General features: G+C 39.1%; 1 protein-coding gene across 5 annotated transcripts in view; it reads right to left on the bottom strand.

Moving 5' to 3' along the window:
- ccdc40 (coiled-coil domain 40 molecular ruler complex subunit) overlaps positions 1-21,761 on the bottom strand; it is a 64,829-nt gene extending 43,068 nt beyond the window's left edge. For 3 of the 5 annotated variants that reach the window (XM_077604731.1, XM_077604732.1, XM_077604734.1), the window contains exon 1: positions 21,678-21,761. The gene's annotated coding sequence lies outside the window, so the exon portion shown is untranslated. The remainder of the gene's footprint in view (positions 1-21,677) is intronic. The other 2 variants (XM_077604737.1, XM_077604733.1) reach the window with 2 other exon arrangements.
- Between the last annotated feature and the right edge of the window lie 5,910 nt (positions 21,762-27,671).

The raw sequence follows: 27,671 nt of genomic DNA, 5'->3' as shown, positions 1-27,671 counted from the left end.
AAGTCAGCACACAAACACACAGACTCATGCTATGTTGCCAAATAACAAAAATAGCCCCATTTTTAATATACTCCGTATGCAATTTTATACTGTAAATTGTCGGCATTACGGTAAGTGTTATATTTTTAGCAGGCACATGGAAGTCTAACCAGGCATGACTCTCTGGTCTCTCAGTAAAGCATTAGCTTGACACTTTGGATAATGGCAATAATATGCTCATAAATCCAAACACGGTATTATAATATGCCGTGTGTGTGTGTGTGTGTGTGTGTACGAGTATAGATGTTTGCGTGTGTGTGCGTTTCAGCACCGGGAGAGCATGTTTACGTGAACCCCTGTGTCCTCCTCATTATGACCCTTATCTGTGTTGCTGTGAACAATATGAAAGGAATAGGATGCATTTACATTTTAAAAGGCTCCTTCCCTCTCTCATTATACTGAATGTAGAGTGTCTCATTTGTCTCACACACGCATTCCATATTGCACTCTTTACAGGGATTGCACATGTGAAATCTTGCTCTTTTCCAGATGAGCCGAGTGAGTACATGAAGCACCAGTTGGAAACACACAAGCTGAAGGACTGCAGGGCAAGGTTGAAATAAGAGAGTGAAAACACACAAGAGACACTCGAGAAGGGGAATTTCGCAACAACAATGAAAGAACCGCCGAAACCATTTCAGGTTTTAAGGACAGATTCATTTTCAATTTACAACCACAAAGTGTAAAAATTGTGTTCATGTTTCACAGAGGCCTTTTCTCCAGTCGAAGGTCGAGTCTTTCTTAATTTGCTTTCTATTTGTTATGATGAAGAAATGGAAACATTTTGAAAAGCTTTTTATCCCGTTATTGTTAAGAGATTTTACATTTTGGAATTAACTCAAGATGTTTGAGGTTTTGTGGCTGTGCAAACACTTCAGGGCTGCAGTGTTGAATTTTTTTCTAATGGTTGATGTGCATTTTAGCAGTCTATAGGCCATTTTATGGCATTCTTCTATGTAATCAGACATTTGGACGTCAATCACTGTCAATATTACTGAAACAGAACAGTTCAATGACAGCCCTCTCAGTTCGAAATGATTGGATTTATATTGTCCTCAAAGCAGGACACATGAGTTGGTCACAATTTATCACTATTGATCACATTAGTTGCTTAAAGCACTGTAACTTTTTTCAATTTTTTTTGTTTGGGCTGGGGTTGCCCGAGGGATACACTGACAAAATAAAAATACTGCGAACCAATCATTTTCATCTTTCATCGCACCCAAAATAGCTCTTCCTATTCTCTATTGGATTGTATTGTCGTGAGGAGTACATTTGAGTAGGATTTTGAAATTGTGCATTCTGCACCAAATGCAAAAAAATGTCTTTCTTTCTGTTGAAATGCATGCAATGTACATCCGACTGAACCATTTAATGTAGTATTCAATTAGATTCAGTTCGATTCGACTCCATTGGATTGGAGTGAATTTGATTGGATTCAATTGAATTGGTTTCGATTCAATGTGATTCTATTATTGACATAAAACCAAACAAATTGGCAGCTGTAAAACAAAAAAGAATCCAAAGATGCAAGGCTGCAGTTGCCATTTAGACAGGGGAAGTCAGCACAACAGCCAATGAACTTTGCCTTCTTTGGGGCCGTGTGAGCTGTGAAGATTTTATACTTTTATAGGCTTTGGTAAAAGTTCAGCTTCAAGGTATGAGTATACAAAGCAAACCCTAAAAATCTCAATCAACAAACCAGTTCGATCACTACATGATCTGTGGTGCATCACAATGAGCCGCTGTTGGAACCGTTATGAAAGAGATTAAGACAATCATGTGAGATGTGACGTAAAGGTCACTCACTGTGGACGAAAAACAGCTGAATCTGCCGTGGCTCGGGGAATGATGTGTTGGTCCAAAGAGAATTAGGGGGAGGTTAATGTCCCAAACACACGTATACATTTGCAGGATGTTTTCTACAGCTGTGATTGCAATGCGTTACTTTCACGGCCACCAAGTGAAACACTGAATTCCATACACACACCATTCCAGACACAGATGTATTCTTGTGGTTTGCATGAAATATATATATATATATATATATATATATATATATATATATATATATATATATATATATATATATATATATATATATATATATATATATGTGTGTGTGTGTGTGTGCCTTAACCCAAAGTGTGTCTGAATATCATTTAATGTATTACATTAATTATATATTATTAGTGTTATTAGTATTAGTATTTTGAGCCTCACAATGGCGACGTCATGCGCAAGCCAGTGGCAGTAGCTCTGTCCATTCTTATTTGTTTTTCGTGTTTTACAGCCCTTCTATCTTCTTTTAATTACATTTTAATATTAATAATACATTCCTTTTTACTTGATGTTGTACTTTATACTTTTTACTTTAATGTTTTTACAACTTACTTTGTTCTGTTAGCCTGGCTTCTTTCTGCTTTCTGCTACTTCTTTTTTGGAACCATTCAGCCATGCCTACGCTGTCATACACATGGGACTAGCTGTTACAATACGCAGCAGAAGGAGCAACACCTCAATACCACTGGAAATTCGGAGCTGGAGAGAAGTTCTGGGAGAAGAAGCAACGCTTCAGACCAACCATTCCATCATGGGATAAGATGGAAGAGCTGTCGGCGCTTACCAGGCCAGAAACGGAGTCGAGGGCTTCTGCTCTGCTACTGTTGTCTTCAGCTCCAGACTACTGAGGAACTGTGCGGATAAGCTTGGAAGAGTGACAATGCATATTCTCTACCTCGGTCCCAGTCTGCAGAAGTTCCCCATCTTGTGGAAGACTTCCTGTGTGTGGTTCCAGTTTTATCCAACTTTACAACGTCTTTTTCTTGAGTCTGTATCCGTTTTTGCTACCGCAACCAAGATGGCACCGTTCAAGTGGCAGCCGGTGGCGGTAGATCCGTCCACTCTTGTTCGTTTTGTGTTTTTGCTGCTTTTCTGTCTTAATGATTTGATTTGGTGATTCTTAATGATCCCATTTACTTTGCTTTCGTTTGTACTTTGTGCTTTTGCTTTGTTGTTCTGCGGCCTTTGCGACTGTACTGTCTAGCTTGTAACTGTGTTTTTTTTCTGTATCTGCATTTCCCCCTTCTTGCTACTGTCTCAATCAAATTTCCCGAATACGGGATGAATAAAGTTATCCAATCCAATTTTCTATTCAAGTGTACGCAAACAACATGAAGTACTTCCCACTCCAAAGTATTGCACTCGCAGGGTTTTTATCTATTCAATATTTTTTACTCCAGGACACTCACATTGTCCAATTTTTTTGCACTTTATCTTTTCTTCAAATTCCTATCAAATCTGAGCATATCAGCATGCAATCAGCTTGCAAACAAAGCTACTCTTCTTTAAACGTGAATCTGACAGACTTTCAGACAATCATTTTTTTAACAGTGCATTGTCAGGTCTAGATTTAGAGTTGCAAACTGAGGTGTACTGGAGGAGATGCAACAAAAAATATAGTGCAAGAATGAGACCCCATGAGTGTAAAACAACGCCACATTTTGCCATTTTTATGTTCATTCTCCCCAGACAACAGGGAAAAGAGCATATAGTATCCCTGTGAGTAATTTTAGATACTTTGTATGTGTTGTCGCTCCACCAATATTAAAGTAGCTGTTGAGTTGAAATAGATACACAGCTTACCTTAATTTATAATTCAGTTTATTTATCTATTTATTTTCTCAGAGTTACAATCTATTAGTCAATTTTTGCTCTGATTTTGAAGTGGTTGGAAAAGTCAAAATGTTTGTGAGTTTTTCTTTTATTTTTAGTTGTTAATCAGTTTCACTTTTGACTGGAAATGACATAAAAAGTTGGAATGAAATAGATTCAATTTTTTAATTTTGAAAAACTGCTGGCAAGAGTCAGAACGGACGCTCTTTAAAATATTTAAAGGTATGTTTCTAAGTATTTTCTAAAAAATAATTGGAGGTGTTCACTGTGAAAAAGAAAAAAAATATGATATACTGTACAAAGGAAAACCAAGCTGAGAAAAAAAGAGTAAATACTGTATGGTTTACATTGGCAGTCGGCGGAGGATGCTAAATCTTATCTATAATTGGCAAGGCCTGTGTGTATTTGTGTGGTGCCGTGTGCATGTGTGTGTGACTCACATGGTAAAGCATTCATCACTTCACTGTGCTCCTTTTGACTGCACCCCAAAGACAAAAAAAACAGACAGAGCAGTGAGAGCATAAGAAAGTTTAAGTACTTCCAATGGCATTGATCAGCCATTTTTGTCTATACACAAAAAATGACTGGTTAAAAAATATGAATACTGCACATACATGAAATATAGTAAATTACATGCATTGACTTTTTTTGTTTAAATCGCCATTCATTTTTACATTTAGAGTGTTCAATTAACCTATTATGTGTATATATATATATATATATATATATATATATATATATATATATATATATATATATATATATATATATATATATATATATATATATGTATATATATATTTCTTTTGGATGTGGAAGGAAACAGGAGAACCCAGAGAAAAGAGAAGATGCAAATTCTACCCAGGAAGGCTGAAGCACTGATCTCAGAACTGTGAGGCAAATGTGATACCCAGTCATCCACCATTCCAAATTCACTCTTCATTTTTGTTTCTTCCATATAATTTCTGGCGTCACTTCTCGCACAGCTAAAGAAAATCCTTCAGAATCCATAATTCATGCTTCACTCCTTTCCGCCTTTTTCTTCCACTTTGTGTGTGTGTGTGTGTGCAAAAGCAAGAGTGTGGAGCTGAATACAGATGCAAATTCCTTCCACAGAAGTCCAAACAAACATGACATGTGCATTTTCACCTTTGCACATACACATTTTGCCCTAGTGACCAATTTTAAATATTCGGCATGCAAAGCAGGGCAACATTTAAATGCTAAGAGTACGAGATCACCAGCGGAATATCAGAGAGTTATCTGGCACACAAATCAAATCGCATGCAAACTTAACCCGCAAGTTGGGCCAGTCATCAGGGAGGAAAGTCAGTGTACCTGAAAATGTTCCCCAAATGTTAGTTTTAAATATATATATATATATTTTTATTAAGTCAGAGGAGAACTCATGCTATCGACGTTCTGGTCCGAATGAAGATGCACAATGCAGACGTTGAATCTGTCTCAAAATTTGGGTGAAAACAAGTTGCAACCAATTCCACGTTTCCTGTTTTAACAAGTGGATGATTATACTGCTTTAGCATGCAAATTTTCTATTGAGGACGTGCTATCATACACTTTAATTAAACAGATCAAATGCAAAGATGTGTAAATTAACAATAGATTAATGCCCAAATTTTAATAACAAGGTCAGCGATTTCTATTTTTATAAATGAATATTAACGATCTGGCACGGTGGAGGACTATCTGGCTCAATGCCCGACAGTTCTAAGATTAAGGTTTTAATCCCAGGCTTTGACCTTTCTGTGTGGAGTTTGCATATTCTCCCTGGGCCTGCAGAGGTTTTCTCCGGGTGTTCCGGTTTCCTCTCGTGTCCCAACAACATACATCGAAGGTTAATTGACCACTCAGAGTTGTCCTTAGGTATGAATGCGAGCAGGAATTATTGTTTGTGTCCTACCTCTGGTTGGCAACCAGTTAAGGATGTACCCTGTCTCCTGCCCATAGTCCGATGGGATTGGCTGCAACAGCCCCAATAAGATATGAAGTATGGATAATGAGTGAATGAACGAAAGGAAATGTTCCTTCATTTTATCAATTTATTTTTATCTCATGCCACTAAATAAATAAACAACTACTCAGAGACAGGAAATTGTCAGTATCTCTATGCTCGAAGGTTGTAGGTTGGATACGGAAGCAAAGTTATGATTGTTAAACGGAGTAATAACTTAAAATGCACATGGTTTGTTTAGTGACATTTAAAACAGCTGAAAAATACAGTCTATTCATATTGACTATTTATATATTTAATGAAAGGCCTTCTTTAGGAAAGCTAAATGATGGCAAAATTTTCCATACTAAATTCCAAGTGATGCTTGACTTTTGCTTTCAAGTAGATTCATTCCTTTTGCATTACAGTAAGATTGTTTCACTCATGGCTTTAATGGCAAGCACATACACACACACACACACACACACATGCACACACACGACACACAATGATGAGCCTCATAAATCAGCAGATTCTCCAAGACTCATTGCACCCAAGGACAGCCTCGACACGTGGATCTGACATGGCCAAGACCTTCTGGTCCCAAGCCACCTTCTCTCAATGTGTGTGTCAGTTTGTGTGCATACGTGTCCGTGTTTTTGGCTGTCTCAAAAAGCTCACTTTCAGCTCTGTGCTCTGCCCTTACATTGATTTGCTAGTTGAGCTGAGTGTTGTGTGTGTTCGTGTGCACGAGTGCGTTTTTTCCCCAGATTCAATGCAGGAAAGCTTTCGATAGTTAAAACCCAAATATCCTTAAAAATACCGTGTTTTTGGACTGTAAGTCACACCAGCCCATGAATAGACATTGATGCAGAAAACAGGCTGTCAGTGGTCAGAGAGAGAGAGCAGAAAAAAATACAAAAATACAATCGTCTTGACAATGTCAAGACAACAACAACATCGATATTTGTACAAGAAAAATGCTTCTCGAATCTGACCAAGAGGACTTGGACTAAAGCTCCAATAACCTGTTATTTTTTATTTAAGTCAAGCGTAGAGGAACTATTAATACCTTATAGTATGTATGCACACATATATACATATATATATATATATATATATATATATATATATATATATATATATATATATATATACATATATACATATATATATATATATATATATATATATATATATATATATATATATATACATATATATAAGTCAAGCGTAGAGGAACTATTAATACCTTATAGTATGTATGCACACATATATACATATATACACATATATATATATGTAGATGTAGATGTATATATATAGATGTAGATGTATATATATGTAGATGTATATATATATATATATATATATATATATATATATATATATATATATATATATATATATAGGCAGACTATTAAAAAGAAGCGAGTTATAGTCTAGAAAATATGGTACTGTTAAACAATAGTGGCAATTAAGCTATAATGGCACTCAGTACTGTTAAGACTTCCATCAAGGCCTCTCACAGTGTTAATAAATACACTCACAATCAAAACCTTCGTACTTAAATAGGTTTCATGGTTTCTCCATTGATAAACATTTCTTGTAGGTACGTACTATTGTTTTTTTTTTTTCACGTTTTGCATAATCCTGCTAATTGACCAAAAATAAGGCGATGAAACCATAACCTCCTCGGTGGAGGTAATGAGCCGTTAATGACCACCTGTTCAGGGTCTGTGGGGAGCATGCTATAGCCAAACACTGTGTTGGTTAAACATGATTACCACACCATTTTGTGTGGTGGGGGCGCAGAACGGCATGTGCGTCAAAAGGGAGCCATTGAATTTTAATGATGTTTAAAAAAGCCTTAACTGATTTCAGAATCGAGACTATTCAAGTAAGAAAGTTCAGTACGTATATGACTGTCGTTTTCTCTGAGGACAGATGAGAGCATGAGATACTTTTCATGAATTCCATAATGCTTAGTGTATGAAAAGACCTTATTTGTCTGTGGTAATTTGACTTCCGAGTTGTGAGCCATTCCACTTTTCCAGCGACAACTATTAAAAATGTTCGTTTAAAATTCAAAATCAGCAGATGTTTGACAGTGGACATTGTACACAAATTAAAGGACTTCTGACCCAATTTAGATCATTCATGGAAAACTTTCATCATGCCCGGGGGCAAGCTTTTGCATTTACTTAGTAGCACGCCGGCCTCACAGATCTGGGGTCCTGGGTTCGAATCCGGGTTAGTCCACCAGTGTCGAGTTTTCATGTTCTTCCAGGCCTGTGTGGGTTTTCTCTGGGTACTCGGATTTTCCAAAAACATGGATGGTAGGCTGCGGGCCGCCATTTACTCAAATATCGAATCAATTAAAGGCCATTTGTTACCCACTATGAAATATTGTTAATAAAAACGACTAATTGTTCTAATATACTAACATGATTAAAGACAATGTAAAACAATGTACTGTGCTTAAAGTGCACAATTATGTGGAAAATCAAACACAAACAACATACCAGTAATATCTGTATGATGATGTCCATTTAAAGGGGCTTTTCCCTTGCCCGTTTTCAATTTAATTTGTGTTTTTTAGCCTTTGTCACATTAATTAAACGACTGATAGTGCCTTGGCACCTAAATTGACCAAGCATCAGCTTCCCTCACAAAACAAATATAATTTGCGGCACTCCCATGTCAAGTTACAACTGCACAGCTTTCATTCATATTCCATGTGCACTCTGACTTTTTTCTCATCTGACTTTCCACAGAGCTAAAGGATAATACTCGTTCTTCTCCCCCCACTCAGCTTCTGAAAGAAATCTAATTTATCTCAGGCCCACTCTTGCTAATTTAGACTTAATGCTTCAAATCTCCCTCCTTCACCCCAAGCACTTTTATCTATCTACAGCTCTCTTACACACAATGAAATTCAAGTGTAATTCTAAAACCTTCCTCTGAATCTAATCAAATTCTTCTCACCGTCTCTCACTCTAATGTGTGTTTAAAAAGATCTAATGCTATACAGTACTGTCTTCCTCTCTTACTCAAACCCTATCCACTTCTTCATACCCATTTGCGTCTGTCAAGCGAATGGGCAAGACCAAAAATGAAATAAAGCTACTTTAAACAAATGAAAATGCCAATAAATGCAACTTGTGGGTAGTATGGCAATGTGTACGTTTCTGAATATTAATATTGAAAAGTAAAGTGATACACTATGATTCAACGTGTATGTGAGACATATGGTCACGAGGTGCAAATTATTCATTCGTTACATTTTTCCCATTCCCCTCCTTTTATTATCTTTGTCTCTCTCTTTGACCACAACCTCTACTCGAGCACATCCTCTCAACTAAGGTGTTGCCAAGGGTGCGAGATGTCTTGTCAGTGAAAATGTTCCCACATATGAAAAAGGCTCCTGGGTTCTGAGTGGACACATCCAAGAGGAGGAAAAGGTCAAGTTGAATACAGTGGGTAAGTAGGGAGCGATGAGGTTGTAGCTGGGAATGAAGGTGATTAACACAAGGCGAGAAGAAGAGGCTCTGCTGTTGAAAGAAGGGTGTGTGGGGTAATGCACTGCTTTGTGTCTAATTTACTCCTGAAAAAAATCCATCTTCCATTTTGTTAAATGGTTAGCAACTTGTCTTCCTTTATTAGTATACTTAGTAGTCGTAGTATAATTTGATTGAAGTTTACAGCAGGACATCATCTTGTTGGTGGTCAATCTGATTTTTAGAGATTATGCACAAAAGATTTATCATGAGGGTTGTTTGTGAATTGTGGCTATAATGGTAAAAAAAGCAATCTTTCTGAAACGATTCCTGCAAAACCCTATGTTGGTTTGCGAAATGTTGCTAATCAGATTTCTAAGAAGCAACTTCTGATCAAAGTGTTCAAGCAGTGGTTTAAGGGTACTTTGTTGGACCTTAATGTGAGATATGTTCATTTCCATTGGTGGGGAGCGAATATTGAAGTATGTCTTTATATATGACCAGTCCACAGTGAAGACAGCTGGGATTGGCGTCCCCTTCTTTGTAAACAATAAACTTATAAGTGATACTGAAAATGGATGAATGGATGTTTATTCAACCAACAACTACTAACAAAAGATTTGTACAAACCTTTAGTGATGCCAGCTGAAATCCATTCGCTCTATGAAAGCCAACAAGACAGCTGCCAAGTTTGCCAATTCCATGTCGGTGAATTGGATTGGATTGGATTGGATAACTTTATTCATCCCGTATTCGGGAAATTTCATTGTGACAGTAGCAAGAGGAAAGGCATAGTTATAAGTTAGACAGTACAGTCGCAAAGTCCGCAGAACAACAAAGCAAAAAGCACAAAGTACAAAGCAAATCAAAGTAAATGGGATCATTAAGAATCACCAAATCAAATCATTAAGACAGAAAAGCAGCAAAAACACAAAACGAGCAAGAGTGGACGGAGCTACCGCCACCGGCTGCCACTTGAACGGCGCCATCTTGGTTGCGGTAGCAAAAACGGATACAGAGTGCATATGTGGGATATTTGGGGGGTGTATCGTGTTTGTTACTTCCTTACAATGCGACCCAGTGTCCAAGTTTTAACTGCATTTTTAATTTTAAAACAAGTAAAACTTAACGGCTCGTTTTCTGATTCAGAAGGGCTCCAAGAAATTTTCAACATCGTTAAATTCCCTAAAATGATATAATAATCACGATTAAACAGGAGGAAGGGGGGGCGGGGGGATGTGCCCCAGAAAAATCATACAATTGGACATTTTTAACAAGGAATTCTGATTTAACTATTGCGGAACAAATAAAATTATTTTTGTACAATTGTCATGAAGCAGGGCGCCATACAGTTTGTACCGATTTATTTTGATGGTGTTTAGTAATAGAAGTGAATGGGGGATTGCTCTGTTTTGAAGTCAGGTTCCAGTGGCAATCTTAGATATTGCAGGGTTTAAAAATAAAAAAAAACATTGAGATTTGTTTTCAAAGACAGGAGGTTGCCCATTTATCCCAACCTCTAGTTACAGTAATGATTGAGCGAATAACCTTGTCCATTTTTATCCGGCAAATAAAATCGAGGTAACAATAAAACTGATTTAGTGCCTCATCAAGCGTTGTACCTCGTGTCTACAGTATCTCTCAGAGAGCCCATAAAAAGTCATTTCCTTTGTAATAGCAAGCATTGTAGATGCTTGCTCAACAGAAAAAGCATTTCCAAATGTGTGATCAATGTGTCACAAGGGTCTCCAACAGCAGCATTTTACTTTCTGTGTGCGTCCCATTGCCTTACCACAACCATTCAAACTAAGGATCATGTGACTCTTGTGGAGTTATTAAAAAGTAAAGCTGACTTAAGACAGGTGTAGAGTGTTTATACGATGTTTACCTTTGCTCTTTCTTTATTTAACATGGCCGGGAACTAATTAACAAAACTAACCTGGCTTCTCCTCGCTCCCCAAAGGCTTGTTTGCTCATGCCATATAACAACCTCTTGAAAAATTAAAATGACCTCACAATAAGCATATTTGCTCCCCCACCTGACACTATTGAGGGATGCTCAGCAACAGTGCAAGGCGCTCCAATCAATGGCCTTGTTCCCTCAACGGTGGGCCCGCAGCTTGTAATTTGCATGACATTAGCAGATAGGCTCCCTCTCGCTGTCACGCACACAACTGCTTGTGTATTTAGCATATACACGCACGGCTCCACATGACAGACAAAGGGGATTTAAAGGGAGCATTAATAAAGTATGATGGTGATGTTGATGTTGCATGGAGGGACAAAATAAAAGGTAGTTTGTTTCGGAGTGGAATCGAGAGTTGACTCTTTAGACATCATATCCGAGAAAAGATATAAAAATAAAAAAACAACTTCCACTGCATGCACGCACCTTTCAAGGTTTAAATTAATTACATTTTCCATTTCGTTTATCCTCAAGACTTGCAATTAGTGCTGGAGCCTATTCCAACCAACTATGGGCAGATGGTGGTGGACACCCTGATTTGGTTGCTACCCATCACAGGCCATCATGAGAGAGGCAACCACACCATATTTAGGGAAAATGTGGTGTACTCAACCAGACTACCATGAATGTTTTGGGGATGCGAGAAACCAGAGCACCCAGAGAAAACCCAGGCAGGCAAACATGCCACATGCAAAGGTCGGAATCTACCGGGGATTGAACCCTTATCAGAACTGAGAGGCAGATGGGCTAACCACTCATCTGCCGGGCCCCTTACACTCAAAATTTGATACGGTTCCTTTTCACATTACAATTTTTGCACGTAACCCAGGATTTGACAACAAACCCATGCATGGGCGAACATCGTTCAATCATTGGACAAAACAGTCTGCGCAGGATAAAATATGGAATTGAACAGTTACGGAGCGCTAGTATGCAGCACTCGTGATCTTATTCATGTGGTTTATCCAGATACAATTGGCAAATAAGAGGGTATTAATGAAACTTTGACTTTTTTTGCATCTGGCCAAATAGCTAGAAGACAATCATTCTCCTCATCGCTTCATGCCAAAGCCCGACATAGCCGACGTACTAGGAACCAAACAATATTTCCCATAATCCATTATTTACTTGAGGCTACGGAAGCCTGTTATGTGAAAATGGGGTGGGATTTCAGCTTTGGTCCAAACCATGGTGTTGTCGCGTTCCTACATGAACGGTTGGAAGTGAACCGAGACCAAACGTCTCGGACTGGCCGTTTGGTCCGCACCACATTTCGCTAGTTTTAATTCACACCAGCCCAAAAGGTAAACACTACAGACTTTCTAAGTTTGGTCTGGTAAACAGGGTAGGTGTGAATATGCAATAAAGTGCCACCTAAAGAGTTTCCACTTGCAAAACATCACTTGATCACAAATTGACTAGTTGCCATGCGACACCACTGAACTTCTGCTCAAAACATATGGCCATCAAACTAAAAATGTAAATAGTTCGCACAATCACACGCATCATGCTACGGCCTTGTGTTTTATGTCAGCTGTCATAAAAGAAAAAGAAGCATCGCCCTACACCTTTACAATGTTTTTTAAACGTTTATAATTTTAGCGACATTTAACTTTTTTCCCCCTCAAACTAAATAGTCAAATCAAGAGAAGATGGTAAAGAAATGTGAAAATGAAGCAGCATGAAAAGTGGCTTGTTGCATTCAGATGGGAAAACGTTGTTTAAAATGGGACGTCAGCTATTATATAACAGGTGGGAAAATGTATTGTCCTTCCCCAATGTTAAGCCGAGCTGAAATTCTAGTTGTAACCCTAACCCTAGCTGTCACCCTCCCCAGCCATTCACCTAACCATAACCTTGGCAATTGACCTTTTGCAAAAGCTCCGCCCCACTTAGATACTGTTGATACTCCGTCTAGCTTGGAGACTCCAACGATACAATCTAAGGCAGGTAACTGTCTATTGGAGTATGTTAGTGTTTTGTTTTGGTGGCATACCAAAGAAATATCCTCCAAACTGAGAAAGAAGGGTTTGCATTATGCAGTGGAGGGTTAAAGTCACAATGCAAACATTTGTCCTGAAGAAGAAACTACGACCATCACAGTAAAAGCATCCAGGTCACGATAAATTTGAGCCCTCGCAGGCGGTTCAGATCTTGATTTTAGATGTATCCAGCGCAGCGTTGTTGAGCAGCCACGTTCTAGTACTGTAGTAAGTTATCTTTTATTTATTTGTCTAGTATTTGTCATGTGAGGATTACTGTTAGGTTGGCAAGTTAGGTGCTCCGAGGCTATTGCGCTACTCACGTTGATAGAATCTTGTCAGAGTTGGTCATTAACAGTCAGTAAATATTCTTATTTACGGGGTTATTTAATTGCATGGGGTAGTTAGGATGACCATCTTTGGGGTGTTTTTAGACAACCTTAAGCTGCCACCTGGACTTAATAAATACATGTACAGCAAGCATAGCATTGCGATACAAGAGTGTTTGTCCACAAACTGTCAAGTGAAAAAATAACACACTATACACATACACAATATACACACAGAACAGACTGCGGACGAGGACATGAAGTTAACTAACTTAAGTTAATTATAAACAGCTATGCTTAGATGTCATAGCGATGTCTTCCAAGTAAGATATAATATTCAATGACAATGACTCGAACTTTATCCAGTTTTAGGAATATTCCTGCATCTACGTGCTGGTTAGGCATGAGAGCTTGGTATTTCTGCCTCTGGTGTTTTGCCTATGAAATAACCATTCTTATGGTGGCTACAGTGCATGTTTTTTAAATTCTTGTTGATATGTAAAGAAAAAAAATCTAGGAGTTTAGGTATATAAAGACTAGACATAGTTATGATTGTATAAAAATAGGCTTATAGAATTGTACCCTTAGATAGACATCGAAAATTACATTTGGTGAGTAGTTTGTCCTATCAAATTTTAACTTTATTCTACTATGAGCAAGACAAATGTAAGGCTTAAAGAAGCCCCAGCAACAGTAGCCCGGGTGCATTCAAACACTCTCAATCCATTTCCACTGCGAAGCAGTGAAACGGTTCGTTCATTTGGCAGCTAAATGACTCAATGTGATATCGACTAGCTCACCGTGGCAACCTGCAGAAAATCCTCCGCCTCCCCGCTAGCCTGCCAGACTATCTCTTCAGACCTGCCTCCTCCTCCCGTCGGCACCCCCTCCCTCCCACTCTCCCATCCCCCACTCCAGAAGCTCCAGGGAAGCAATGGCATGTGAGGTGGGGGCTCCCAGCTTTGAGAAAGGAGAGTGAGACACATGGAAAAGAAGGCCTGGCAGGCTGGTGGAGGGCGAGGAGAAGAGGAGAAAAGACAGAGCTGCAGCCCACAGGAGCAAAGCAAAGGAAAAGGAAAGAAAAGATGAAAATCCTCCCTCGCCCAGCTCTTGTTGACAGTGACACTAGGAGAGTCATTTTGAGGCAATGAGCCAGAAAACAGAGAGCAGCCACTGCCATTCATCCACAAGCACGGCACTCACCACTATCCCACAATCACATTCATCTTGCGTGGAAAAGCACAGGGGCGACGAAATGTGTAGTAGCCTTATCAAAACAGCCCTTTTGGGACGCACTGACTCGTATGCACTGTCGAGTGTTCAAGGCAAGATTATACTGAGGAGTTTTTTTTCTGTCTATAAAACCACACCATTACTCTGTGTTGTAAATGATGTGAAGTGAATATTAATCCTCAGCCAGCAGTTCGTCCTCCCTCCCTCACTTGAGAAATGAAAAAAAAAAACATGAAAATATCATTGGTTTCCTCTCAATCAGCCCCAGGTCATGCGCTCATGACAGGAAGGAAAATACAGCGTGTCGTTAAGATGTCAGCTAATCAGCATTTGCTGGTAATCCTCCTCTCTTCCGACACATCCACATGGATACCCTACCAAAATCCATCCACCCCATTTTTCTCCACCCCTGTCCAAACCCTCTTCTACGACTGTTCTAAGCCTGCAAAAATCATGCCACACCCCCTGCACTGCACCATTTTAACACCGTATGATTACACCAAAAAAAGCAAAAAGTACACAACATGGATTTTACATAATTAGTTTACATAAACATAAATGCCCACATTGCTATTGTCCTCATCCAAAATTCAACTTGTTTCAGCAGAATGCACCTGTTTCTTTAGAAATGGGCTTTGTGCTCCAATTCTTCACAGATGAAAATTGTCATTGCCAAGATACCTGTGAAGCTTTTTACCTCTCATTTTCGATGTATCTACCGCCTAAAAAATGAAATGCTTAATAGCAATTTGTAAATATCTAAATCCCTCTTTCAACTCACCAAACGTTTTCCACTTTGCATCAGTCTTTCTTAGATGAACTCGGGCCCAGAAAAGCCGGCGGTGTTTCTGCGTGTTTTTGATAAATGGCTTTTGTTTTGAATTGTAAAGTTTTAAATTGCACTTACAGTTAAAGCGCCAAACTGCATTTACTGACATTGTCATTTTCCTGAGTGTTCCCCATGTGGGGATATTCTTAACACATCGACGTTGGTTTTTAATTTAAAGCACCTGAGGGATTTAAAGTCACAGGTATTCATTCAATGTTGGTTCTCGGCTTGCCACTTTCATGCAGAGACTTCTTAGACTTATCAGAATGGTAAATGACATTTTTGATCTTAGATGATGAAATACATAAAGTCCTTGTAATTGTACAAGAACAAGGGTGTCAGACTCGGGTTGGTTCGCAGGCCGCTTTAACGTCAACTTGATTTCACGTGGGCCTGACCATTTTAGATATAATATTTAGATTTGTTTTAATAAATGGATTAAAAGAACTGGATTAAAAGCCCTGAATATTCAGTTTTTCATAGATCTAAAACAATGTTTATTTTCGCTTTTTTAAATATAATTTGGATTCTAGAAAATGATTTTTGAACTAAAAACACGGAAAAATTGATTTAAAAATTACAATTATTGATTTAAAAGGGGGAAAATTAGGAAATCTAATATACATCTATACTCTTCATTTTAATTTGATCCTAAAACAGAAAGTCGGCACTCATGATTTACTTCCCCGGGCCACACAAAATGATGCGGCGGGCCAGATTTGGCCCCCAGGCCGCCACTTTGACACATGTGTACAAGAAGGAACATTGTCCACAAACTGTTTTACTATTTTCTCACGTGCCTGTTCACAAGGTGTACCTTGCCACATCTTTGCTTGTGAATGACTGGGCAATTTCAGGAAAATCATTTTATAGTCAACCAAGGCACACACCAGTTCCCAATTAGCTCACTATTTGTTATGTTCTGTAGCCTGCAATAACTCTGTTTTTTAAGAAGCTGATTAAGCCGAAAGGGCGGGGCTATGCCATACCTGCGGCAAATTGGTGCACCCAGTATTTAGGGCAACTGCCACAATGAGGGGATCATCTGGGTTTCCTGTTAAGAATGGCGAGCTGATGAAAGATGGATCCAAACAAAACTCTGGAAAAGGGAATAAAAAGGCATAATGGTATTTATTTAATAAGGGGAGCATGCCAAAAACATGAGGATTACAAGGTATAACAAAAAACAGAAACATGTAATTCAGTCAACCATTCGTGTACCGCTAGAGCACAGGTGTCAAAGTGCCGGCCCGGGGGGCAAATTTGGCCCGCCACATCATTTTGTGCGGCCCGAGAAAGTAAATCATGAGTGCTGACTTTGTTTTAAGATTAAATTCAAATGATATTAGATGTACAATACATTTCCTGATTTTCCCCTTTTTAAAATCAATCATTTCAATATTTTAATCCATTTTTTTCTTTTGGGTTTTTAGTTCAAAAAGCATTTTGGAAAATCTAAAAATAAATATATAAATATTTTCCGTTTTCCACTTTAATATTGAACATAATTTAAAAAAAATATTTTGTTTCCTTTTGAAATAAAAAACATGATTCAAAGAAATTTTCCAATACTAAGGAAAAAAAACTCAAATAAACATTGCTTTAGATCTATAAAAACAGACTATATAGGTTTTTTGATCCAGTTCTTTTAATCCAATTTAAAAAAAATTGAAATATTAGATCTAAAATGGTCTGGCCCACATGAAATGGCGTTGATGTTAATGCGGCCCGTGAAACAACCCGAGTTTGACACCCTTGCACTAGAGGAAGCTAGGGTACACCTTGTAGTGGTCGTAGAACTGTTTGATAACTACTGACATTGAAAATCTTCAGCCACCTGTCTATTATTGTCCATCTAACTGTCATAAAACAGTGAGGCAAATTATTTCATTGCCAATTTCAAGCATCTGACCACTGACACCATCGTGCATGGGTATCCAAACTGGTGCCGGTTGTGGCTGCAGGTTTTCATCCCAATCAATGAAGAAGATACACTTTCACCGATCTGGTGTTTTAAAAATGTGATCATTCAATTGCAGTCAGGTGCTGCTAGTTCCAGTAGAAACCTCAATGATTAAACCAGGGGTGGCAAACACACGGCTCTCGAGCTGCATGCGGCTCTTTGCTTCTTGTCATATTTTGTATATATATGTGGCTCTTTGCCTCGTTTAATGTTTCCCGTTTCATGCAACTCTGGCTAAGTGACATTTGATGTGAGTGTTGACGATGGACACTTACCTTGAAATGAACATGCTGTTTTGTAAGGGTTATGGTGAATAATATGGTTTTAATTGTTTTGTGTGTGTGTGTGTTTGTCTGCCTGTCTGTTTTGGCAGGTCATTGCGTGGTGTGGCTCTTCGTCTCTCACAGTTTACATTTTTTACCCTGTATCCAACTTTTTCACCAACCGTGGATTAAACTGACCGCGCTGGATGAGTTGGAACAAAAACCAACACACACTGCAGCCCATTATGGAATAGTTTGGATACCCCATGCAGTAGAAAAAGTTGTGTTGAACTGTTATTTTTGATCTTCTACGTAATTCTATCTCAAATCCAATGAGGGAGGAAAAACTTTCAAATAGGACTCCAAATCTAACTTCTAAATAAAAACATCCCATTCAAAAAATGTAACACCTCTGTTTTAAGGCGCAAGCTCCCTGCCCATCCAGTAAACCAGTATAAGAATGTAAATTATTATGAACTCTTCTACCACAAATACTCAAAAGATTTGAGCAATTTCCACTGTACATTGAACCAGGAAACCACCATCTAAAATGAAATGCTGAAATGCCTAATCTTATGTACACATACACAGCCCAGCTGATTATCACTAAGCCACTCAATGGAACACGTCATAGAAAATGTTTATGCCACAGCCACGTCAATAAGCCCAAGACTCCATTATCTGCACATCTTTACTTGTGAGTCAGCCAAGTGTTCAGTAAACACTACTACCTGCCTCTGACGCACAAACAAAGGCACTTAACCCTTTCACTGACGCGCACTTGATAAGAGGCTGACCTTTACTTGTTTTCCACACTATGAACAGGGAACATGTATAAACAGGAACTCCCACTGCAATGTGCTTGGTGGCTGCTTTTAGAATCTTTTTCTATTCATTGGCAAATGTTATTAGATATTGACTTAACCAAATGAATCACACGTCATTGCAGGATCCATGTACATACATAGAAATTATCTTGGGACTCTATACTGCAGGGGTCGGGAACCTTTTTGACAAAGAGAGCCACAAACAATTCATATTTTCCAATGTTATTCCTTGTGAGCCATACTACGAATTTAAAAGTCAAAATACATACATGTAAACGAGTGCCTTTTCAATTTTTTTTTGTAATTTCACCACTTTCAAAGTAGAAAAAAATGAATATTTTTTAAAAGATTCTTATGCTGTTGCTAATCAATGAGAGGATGCATTCCAGAAGAGTCTACTGCAAAAAAAATGAAGATTAAAGCAGTTCTAGATGTAATATCTCAGTTCTGTCACCAGCAATTCCCATATTTTAGCTCACAGGTTAGCAAAGAGCCAGATGCACCCATCAAAAGAGCCACATGTGGCTCCCGAGCCATAGGTTCCCTACCCCTGCTCTATAGCATACATGATCAGGCATGAAAAAAATGGTCCCAGCACAACACATTTTTAGTTTTAGTGTGACCACTTGGAAACAGTGTATCATTTTTTTATACGTTTTTGTGATGCATGCCAAGGAAAACTGATGAAAACCATAGAGGTAGAACTTCACCTTCAAGGGTGTGTCGCCTAAGTACAATTTGAGCAAGATTATTAATTTCACCTAGAACTGATGTCGAATATACTGTTACATAAAATAAATGCCGACTGGTTAACAACTTGTGGGGTTTTTGTTGTTGTCTGTAAACAAAACACAATCAAGCTAATTAAGCTATTCTTGAAAAACATCTCTAGGTGACAGTATTGCTCTGCATAAAACATTCCTGTTTGCATTCCATGACAAAGCACCTCCACCATATACTAATGAATTTGTAGGGAAGAAAATTCTATCAAATTAACAAGAGTTGCTTCCAGAGTTGACAGTGTGTTTTTATGACACCTGAACTCTGATCGCTTTGAGCAAACATTTTAAGAGAACAACCCTGTTACCATGACTGTGATTAAACGTGTACTTTTTTCTTTGTGTTAATGCTTCTGTCCTATTATTTTCTCCTATTCTGTTTTTAAAAGCACTTTTTTTCTCGTTGTAATTGTACTGGGTGGGCTGAGGAATGAGTGGTTAGCGCATTGGCCTCACAGTTCCGAGGTCGAGGGTTCGGTGCCAGGTCAGTCCTCACGGTGTGGAGTTTGCATGTTCCCCCCGGGCTTATGTGGGTTTTACTCCGGGGACTCCAGTTTCCTCCCACATCCCCAAAACATGCAGGGCTGGTTGAATATTCTAAATTGCCCCTCGGTTTGAGTCGGAGTGTGAATGGTTGTTCGTCTCCTTGAGCCCTGTAATTGGCTGGCCACCAATTCAGGGGTACCCCACCTGGTGCCCATAGTTGGCTGGGATAGACTACAGCAAAAGACTGAATGTAATTCTACTGGCCATTAAGGCTAACCATTCTACCTTTCTCTACAGTTGTTATTTTTGGATTTGACTAATTTTTGTTGCGGAGGTCAGTCCTCACGGTGTGGAGTTTGCATGTTCCCCCCGGGCTTATGTGGGTTTTACTCCGGGGACTCCAGTTTCCTCCCACATCCCCAAAACATGCAGGGCTGGTTGAATATTCTAAATTGCCCCTCGGTTTGAGTCGGAGTGTGAATGGTTGTTCGTCTCCTTGAGCCCTGTAATTGGCTGGCCACCAATTCAGGGGTACCCCACCTGGTGCCCATAGTTGGCTGGGATAGACTACAGCAAAAGACTGAATGTAATTCTACTGGCCATTAAGGCTAACCATTCTACCTTTCTCTACAGTTGTTATTTTTGGATTTGACTAATTTTTGTTGCGGACATCAATGAAACGATGCAAATTGGCATCTGTGCTTTATGCAAATTTTGGACATTAACATTGCATTTCATTCATTTTCAACAAAGCTTATCCGGGTGGGGGCCATGGGTTGACTTAGGTGAAATGTGGAGTACACCCTAAACTAGTAGCCAGTCAGTTATTGGGCACAGATAAAGACAGACAACCATCTGGACTCACAATCACAACCCCACTAGCCGGGAATCGATCCCTTTCTGCCCACACCTTAGTCAGGCGAATCAAACACTACACCCTACGGCAGGGATGGCCAAACCGGTCCTCGAGGGCCGCTGTGGGTGCAGGTTTTTGTTCCAACCGATCCAGCACAGACATTTTGACCAATGAGATTTCTGAAGAAAACAAGAAGCACCTGACTGCAATCCACTGATTGCACTTGTAGGACACCCGATTGGTGAAAAGGTGTCATCTTGATGGGTTGGAATGAAAACCCGCACCCACTGCGGCCCTTTGTGGAATAGTTTGGACACCCCTGCCCTACGGTTTAGTGCAACATAATTCAATTAAAATGTATTACATGTGCTAATTAACTATTAACTTGCCGGTCCCACCTGCTTGTTTGGAACCAAAAGACAGTTGTTGCGCCATAAAAAAATTATCTTTAAAAAAATGGGTTAAATGAGAAAGGAAAAATTCAGTTACATGCATAGCACAGCAAACGTGTATACAATTATGTACAGGTATACAAATGCCTTTTAGGAAAAAGTAATGAAAATTGATGGTCAATTTTAAAAGTAAGGATGACGAATTTTACCTTTTAATTAAGCAATGTTTGGGTGTTCACTGCAGTGTGCACTGGAGAAGGCATTGATTTTTTAATGTGCCGAGTGTAATGCTTAAAACTGCCACAAGAGAGAAGCAAGTTAACATATTTTTGGTCAGGCATACTCGTCGATAATCCTTGCAAATGCTCAAACCTTGAGTTTACACACTTAGAGAAGGTAAAGAAATTCAATCACTCGTCTATTAGGATCCGACAGCCGTTTCTGGCCACCATGAAAAAAAAGTTCAACTCTCTACGATGCACGGTTTGGGCAAACATAGCATGAGAATGTTAACATAAAACATCCTTCCCTCCATAAACCACGCTGTATTTTTGCTATAATCCTTGTAACGCGTGATTTATGGATGGGTGTGTGGGTGTGTGTGCACCTGGAAACTCGCTGGCAGCACCAACGTATCTCGCCGAGTCTTCCTTTAGGATTGCACCTGTATCTCGCTGGCAGATAATCGACCCAAAATGACGTTTGTAAATGTTGTGAAAATGCGTCCTACTTTACGACCAATCAGGAACGCGGTGCGTTTATGGAACATCACGTAAAAACAACGATTCATTCATCAACTCTGCTATCAGCTTTAACAAATAAAAGATTTGAGTTTACACACTTAGAGAAGGTAAAAAAAAATTAATCACTTGTCTATTAGTATCCGACAGCCGTTTCTGGCCACCATAAAACAACTTTAACAAAAAAATGGCTGAGTGTTAAGACCTACCGTATGCATGCATGTACATTTATGTGTATGTATGTATATATGTGCTAAGCAACACACTTATTTATTTATATATTTATTCATGTATTTATTTCTTGACCTACTTATTACCTATCTATTTATGTCTAAAATGCCTTTCCTATTCCTGCATCCTCACCCTCTTGCTACTGTGACAACGAAATTTCCCGAATACGGGATGAATAAAGTTATCCAATCCAATCCAATCCAATCCAAAAAGCGAGAGACCCCTAACATACCCACTCACACACTCACACACACACACTCACACACACATTCCTCCTTAAATCACGCTTTATAATTATAGATAAAATAAAAAAGGTGAATATTAGCACTAGTATATTTACCGCTGCCTGCTTAATGGTGCTATTGTGTCACCCTTTTGTCAATGCCTTTTGTGACTTATTCACAATTTCAGTTAAATAGTTTACAATGCTTGTGTATAATTGCTTACCTCATTCACCGACTTTATATAAATAATCCATTGGCATGTATTATTCTCATTAGGGTCACCCATGAGCTGGGCACCACTGCTGATTTGGTATTCTTCATGAAGAGTTCTTACATATTCTGGCTTTATGCTTTATGACTATTCACACATTCATCCTCTTTCTACACTGAGTAAATCTCAGAGCACACTCATGGGCAAATCAAAGTCTGCATGTAGGTTTTGGGTTGTGGGAGAATGTCAAAGTTCCATCTCAAATGTGCTGTCACACAGACTGTCACTAATGATCACCTCCCTGTCTGTCCTACATTTTCTGACTACTGTCGATTGATAGACTGTGATGCAGTGGAGAATTTCTTTCTTTGGAGGAAATGCCATCTGAAATAAAACCTGTAACTAGTTTCAAGTTCTACCCATTATTCAATAGACCCGAAGCAGTCATTTGCCTCATAACTGCTCTTACTGATAAGCATCCAATTTTCCCTTCATTTCCTCTTAGGATGAAATGAAACTGCAAAGCCATGACATGCGTTATTGGTTTATAAAGAGTAAAGCCATAATCAAAATATGATTCCACCGAAGATCAATCCAGAATGATGGAAATACTGAGTCTTTGTCAACAGGAGGATTAATTAAAAGTTGCTTTAACTTTTACAACTGTCATTCTTTCTTATAGTATGAAAGAGGAAAATACTTTTGTAGCATATATAAAATCACTTAAAAGCTATCTTTCAGTCCTTATGAGATTGAATCGAATTGTACATATAATTGTATGAAAGAAATGTATTTTGGGCTTCAGCAAATACGAGAAATCTCTCCATCAAGGAAGCTTTTGTCACTGACAAGTGTCAGTAGATCCCCACCTGATGCGATTAGATAAGATAAGGACCCCATTGATGAGTTGAAAACCTTGTTATTGTCTTGTCTCATGTTTCATTTTGTGCCACAAAGCAAATCCGTGTTGTTGGCTATTATAAATCAAACTCATGTTTAATTCACATTTCTGCTCATGACAACAATCCATTTCACATTATGACTTCCAAAAATAGCGCACAATGGGCTCCCACTGTGACGCGCTGGTAAAGGTGGGCGGGGAATGCGCCCCCAATAAAAGCGCAGCATCCTCTCATCACCTCATCCCTTCTTGTATATATTTTACTTTCACGTTTTAACACTTCAAGTGCCACCATCGGCCATTTAATGTGATTATCAAATATAGTAAGCTTCTCCCATTACCATATATGGAAAGACCGTCGTGCCTGGCTGCTATAGGCCGAGCATCCCACCCCGTGGGGAACCTTCACTTTAACCCCTCAACTGCTGGATTTTATGGGTACCTAGAACGAAAACAGGAGCCTTTTGAATGTGTATTTATGTTCATAATAACGCATTTTGACTGGGAGGGCCTAGCAGCTGGCAGGAATCAAACGATCGCTGCCAGCCCTCCCCAGTCAGAATGAATTGGACGTCGGCCGCCGTCAAATGAGTGTTTTCACCATAGATTTGACTAACTAAGACAACACATACTCTGCGAGTGCTATTAAGATGCTTAGGTGTATGTTAGGCACTGCATATGACAATGTTTAAGCATTAAATATCTTTGTTGGTGCAGGCGTGTCCCTCCTCCTCTCGGTCAGAAATAGCCCGCTGGATCCTGACCTACATCTCACACGACGTGATGGAAATCCACCAGAAAATTGGCGCAACACGGTGCCAAGAGAAATGTCATCTCCGCGTGTGACCTTGACTCTTTATTGTCGTGCGCACACAATTGCGAACCGCCCCCACATTCAACGATTCGAGGAAAAAGGACTGTATCATCCTCACTGATGGGGGTTCATATCCCCCGCAGCTCAAAAGATCCACGCGGTTGTTTCTTTACAGATAAAACATTTGAACCAATTACAGGCACTTTGCATGGAGTAGCATTTTAATGGGTGGTGAATCTTTGTTTTGCCCGATTTCACTTCACGGGCATTGACATGATTTTTTCATATATATTTTTTTTATTGTAGATGTACTGTACGATGTATTGTAGACATGCAGCACTCGTAGGCCAGATGACAGATCATCTATTCATGGCACCCTCTTGCAGTATCTCAACACTCATCTTCGGATCTGGGAAGCTTTCACGATGCCTTCAATGTCCCCCATCAGCTCGTATTTTCGAACACCAGTCACCCCGACTTTGCTACATGAACGATCATGGGTTGAAGTTGAACATTTGAAAAGAGAATATCTGTATCTCCTCATCTCATCTCATTTTCTGAACCGCTTTATCCTCAATAGGGTCGCAGGGGGTGCTGGAGCCTATCCCAGCTGACTTCGGGCCAGAGGCGGGGGGACACCCTGAAATGATGGCCAGCCAAACGCAGGGCAAGAGGAGGCAAACAACCAGTCATGCTCATTTATACCTAGGGGGAAATTTATAGTGTCCAATCAGCCTACCATGAACGTCTTGGGAATGTGGGAGGAAACTGGAGTACCCGGAGAAAACCCACGCAGGCCCGGGGAGAACATGCAAACTCTACACAGGTGGACTGACCTGGATTTTGAACCCAGGACCTCAGTTCTGTGAGGCCGACGTGCTAAGAATATTTGGATTATAATCTAAAATGATTAAAAATATAGTTATATATTGGTTTACAGGTTGTTTTTTGTGACAATGACCGAGATCACCGGAATTCACCATTTGGTACATTGAAATTATTACCTTTGGACGTTTTTCGAAAATGAAAATTAAGATTAATCTTAAAATTGGTGAAAAAATAAAATTTGATAAAAATATCATTTTTGGAATGATTTGAGAGGAGACGGCAGGGTGAAAGAGTAGTTAGCATGTCTGCCTCACAGTTCTGATATCAAGGGTTCAATAGCCCGTATGGTTCGCGCTTCCTTTGTGGGGTTTGCACGTTTTCACTGAGTGGACTTTCTCTGGGTACTCGATTTTCCTCCCACATCCCAAAAACATGCATGGTAGGCTGGTTAAAGACTCGAAATTGCCCCTAGGTATGAATGTGATGAATGAATGATCTGTCTCCTTGTGCCCTGCGATAGGCTGGCAACCAATTCAGGGTGTCCCCTGCCTGGGATGACTGGGATAGTCTGCTTTTTAGATGTTCATCTCGTGCTTCCAAGAAAGGCAAGTTCTGTCTTGGGGGTTTTCTGCGACACAGTTAACTGGACCGATTCCAACTACATCACACACAACTTGGATTAGCTCGACATTGCATGTGTGTCGATGGAGAAGGCAGTATCAGCAGTGGAAGGCCGCTGTCACTTTGTCCTGCAGAGGATTTTGATTTGAAATACGACTCATCATAGTGGCTTGTTGGAGCGCCACCATTGCCCGTCACATAATGATATTCAACTGCATTTTCGACGGATGGTGCGTAAGGGCCTTCCTAGTGGCTTATGTACAGTATGAAGGATCAGAATTGGATGCCACAGCCTGTCGAGTAGTACAGCTTGACAATCCCACAGTATCATTTTGGTATCTGATCAAAATTAGATTGATTGTAGGGTTGGAACTTTATTGTCAATTGTTACAGTACACAATCCCAGATATATTTCCAGAGACAGTTCACAGCTCACTCATCGGAACGCCAAAATATACAATTTCTGACCCATTGGTTGAGGACTGGGGCTTTTTAGCTTAGTGGCCAGTTTACTTGACTCCCAACCAAATTTCCTTGACTGTGTTGGTTAGAAAGCTTCTGTGTGGATGAAATATTAGATCCACATAGATGTAAGTAAATGCTGAAAAAAGCAGTGTATATTTTTCCCCATGACATAAAAGTGGTATTTTGATTGACCGTTAAAAATGAACATTCGCAGTGACTTATATGTAGTACAGTATGAGAGTGAAGGGAATAGATTTTTGACACCTGGGAATCTCCATTTTATATGCTTATTTTTATGACAGTGCATCCAACGAAAGACAAAACAAAACAAAAATTCAGTTATTGGCCTTTTTTTGGTCTCACATTGACAGCAGTGGGGATTTACTGTCAATTCTTTTCAGTTTTCCAAATTGATTAGTATAAAGAAAAAGCACTTGGTCAAACAGCAAATACAGGGTGATGCAAAAATGACAAAAAAATCATTGCACAACGTGAATTCTGAACTCTTCAACTGACTGAAATGACAGGAACAATGACAAACTTTAGCTGGCATCTTAAAATAAATATATAAAATAGGAAAGTTAATGTCACCTGAATAACCCTAACAAATCTCATTTTGAGTTTAACTTCATTTTATATTAAATTTGCTTGAAGGATAGGAGTTATGCATTCACTGTAATAATTCTGAGCATAATTGCCTATTTTTTTTACTGTGCTGTTCCGAGGCACTTGTAAACCCATTTAACACTTTCCTATGAGTAGAATTTTAAATGTTCTTTTCTTTATTTTTATTTACAAATGCATACATCGATTTCACACGTGATCAAATAATAATAATAATTAATAATAATAATTATTCATAACAATAATAAAACAATTCTCACACTGTACATTTTGTTGGTATTTGTTCATGATCATATCTTAGTTATTCTTGACTCCCATCTTTGCACAGCAGGTTAGTGAGCGCAACTGTATGAACAGGTATAAGTAGATATCTTATTATTATAGTTATTATAATTGTAATGTCCTCTATGTAAACTTCAGTAGCGTGATGACAAGTAAATCTACACCGATGCAACCAACTCACTCCCAAATACTCTACACATTTAACTTGACATTCAAACTCAACTCACTGGCTGCCATTGACGGTGATAGATGTGCAATTCATTTGAACTGCTATGGTTAACTTAATGACTTTTTCATCTGACATTGTTCTTTGCCTTTTTACTTGGATGTTATTAGAGCTCATCCTTTCCAGAGAGGGCATTCATAGTATTCTTTTGTCCAATCCATTTGAACTTGAAGGGCTCGTACTAAATGATCAGTGGCATTGACCTTGTAAGACATTAAAAAAAACCTTTTTGATTGGGATAGGCTGGTAGTGAATGATCAAGGGCGACATTGAGATGTTGATTGAAGGTTAAAAGAGCAAAACAAAAAAACAAGCAAACAAAAAAACCTCGATCGTAGTTGTAAAAAGGCTAAGATTCCAACCGTCCGTGAAATCAGCATCCAAAGCGCCACGCCCCCTTGTGCCCGCCCCCACCGCTGTCGTCACACAAATGT

The sequence above is a fragment of the Stigmatopora argus genome, chromosome 7, assembly GCF_051989625.1.
Source record: "Stigmatopora argus isolate UIUO_Sarg chromosome 7, RoL_Sarg_1.0, whole genome shotgun sequence".
In the NCBI taxonomy this organism is placed as follows: Eukaryota; Metazoa; Chordata; class Actinopteri; order Syngnathiformes; family Syngnathidae; genus Stigmatopora; species Stigmatopora argus.
This window is presented reverse-complemented; position numbering and strand designations above follow the sequence as displayed.